Here is a 2,416-nt window from a genome sequence, read left to right on the forward strand (position 1 = left end):
TCTGGTACAGACGTCGAGATACTGGGACAGCGTTGTTAGAGAGGCCATCGAAATTCGCACCAATGACGACCTCATAAACCGTGACTGTGGCTATAATCTTAGCAAGGCTTGGGAACCAGCGATCGGGTTAATCAAGAGTAAATCGAGCAGACGCATAGTTGTGACGACCACGGCGGACAGAACCATCACACCGACGTCATCTCAGACGCCGTCGCAATCTGTTCCACCGCGCGACCGTGGCGCTGGGCGCGGACGGCGGAGGGAGCGCGCCGCGGGCGGAGGGTATTTAAATTGGCCGCCGCCGCGACCGAACCCAGTTCCCTCTGAGCAGCCATAGCGTACGGATCTCCGTGCCGGCACGTTCACAGGAGCTCAGTCCGTCAGTTCACCTGATGATGGCGACATGTTTGATCGCCGAAATATTGTGCCCGTTGGACACTATAGACCGGCAGCATACCCGTGGATATTTTGATTATCAAATACGCCGGGAGATACTCAAGAATCACAGTAATAATTTTATGTGTAATACTTTGGTGCATACAGAACTATGAAAACGAATGAATCACTTACACTAACCCTGTATTTTGCTGTCGCAATTACCGTAGACTTCACGCATATGATGTCCGGGAACGTTTTAAATCAACATATTCTTGTCTGCGGGTCTTTGGCTTGGGATCCATTATTCCTAAAATTGCCATATTCTGCTCCACTTACCAGTTCTTATTATTCACGACGTGTTTTTGAAAAGTAGGCCTATTTTCCGATCTCTGTCTTGGACTAGTTTATCAGCATAGCTCCTGCAGAACCAATGCCGTTAGATACTCCAGTACGGTATAATTCAATTTTTAATCAATGAAGATAGAACGATATTAAAATTCATAACGAAAACTGACTGCTCATAAAAATCTGTGGCGGAAATCCCAGTAGTTTTGTTTCCAGTTGCGCTTTTTATTATTTTTATGAAATCTGTACCCAAAATCTTTTTAACACGCAATGAATCTGTGTAGGAGTTACTGGAAGAACATGTTTCAGGAAAATTATGTTGAATGTTAAGAGATGTTGAAGTTCAGATGTTAAAGTTCACTAAGTTTCAAGAGACGGCTTTAAATGACGAGTCTGGCAGTACACTACAACCCCCTACGTACCCCACGCGTAGGGATGCTGAGAACGAGATTAGATTAATTAGAGCACGCTCGGAGGCAAAAACAATTATTCTTCCCGAGTTTTATACGTGAATGGAACGGGCGAAGCTCTAATAACTGGTACAGTGGGACGTAAATGTAGATAGCCCTGTAAACATTATTTCTCGTGCATCAGGTGAAAATTAAATTTACTCATTTCCAGCATGTTGGGTGTATGGATTAAGAGGGGATAACCGCGTATAAAATATAATATTCATTCTCGATCCATATGCAGCTGCCGTCTGCATTAAAAACTTTCGACATAGCAATGTGAGACGTGTTTCTTCCTGTTTAACGTCTGACATTGAAGTACACGTTACGACAATTGCTTCGCACAAAAACAATGTCGAGTATGAGTCTTCCTAATACGGAATGTTTTTTCGAGAAGACACCGACAAATCTTTCCATTTGTACACTTTGAAGTCAGTACATAGCTCTACGCCTAGAGTGTGCTGCCATCTTTAGAGTTAACGTGAAACCACCAACGTAACAACCTCTAACGGCAGGAGATTGAACTACTTTGTGGAGAAAAGGAGATACAGAGCACAAAGTACTCACCGACCGTGTGGCCTAATGGATAAGGCGTCGGACTTCGGATCCGAAGATTGCAGGTTCGAGTCCTGTCACGGTCGAATTATTTTTCTCACTCTTTGCTAGATGAATGTTTTGCTCTTCCGTTGTCATGAATCCGTCGTGGAGTGTACGATAGCGCGTGAAGAATTTATAAATGGTGCACCTGAATTGAAACAATTGTATTGCCACATGTGCGAAGTAACGCGGCGTGCAGTGAAAATTTACCGAGACAGTCTTCACCGTAAATGTCAGGGCAAGTGACTGCCTTCATACGAAGAGGAACAACCTTTGCTCCGAAATGTTAGTTAGAAGTCAAGTCGTGACATTTTCCACTCTATTATGGCAAGCATTAAGGGCAGACCTTCATCACTAGGCAATTGTGTTGGACTGACCTTCAGAGAACGGTGTACTTTATTAAATAGACTCAGTTCGAAATGAACTGCGTAACTACCCTTTTAACACCTAAATAACTGCTCAGTATTGAAAAATAAAGAAAGTCGCAATTGCTTTCATTCTCATATAGAGATGAATGACTATTATTACTTGCACCAGCTGAACGATATCTGGGAAATTTCGCAGTAATTTATTGTTTTATTCATCGCTATAATTTTCAACAACTTTAGTATATATTTTTCAGAATAACATTAAGTCATGAGTTTCAA

At 42.5% G+C, this 2,416-nt stretch overlaps 1 non-coding gene across 1 annotated transcript; it reads left to right on the top strand.

Annotated features, from left to right (window-relative positions):
* Positions 1 to 1,740: 1,740 nt before the first annotated feature.
* Trnar-ucg lies at positions 1,741 to 1,813 on the top strand. The gene has a single exon. It is a non-coding gene; the product is annotated as a tRNA-Arg (tRNA).
* Positions 1,814 to 2,416: the final 603 nt, after the last annotated feature.

Source organism: Schistocerca americana, chromosome 8 (genome assembly GCF_021461395.2).
Source record: "Schistocerca americana isolate TAMUIC-IGC-003095 chromosome 8, iqSchAmer2.1, whole genome shotgun sequence".
Taxonomy (NCBI): domain Eukaryota; kingdom Metazoa; phylum Arthropoda; class Insecta; order Orthoptera; family Acrididae; genus Schistocerca; species Schistocerca americana.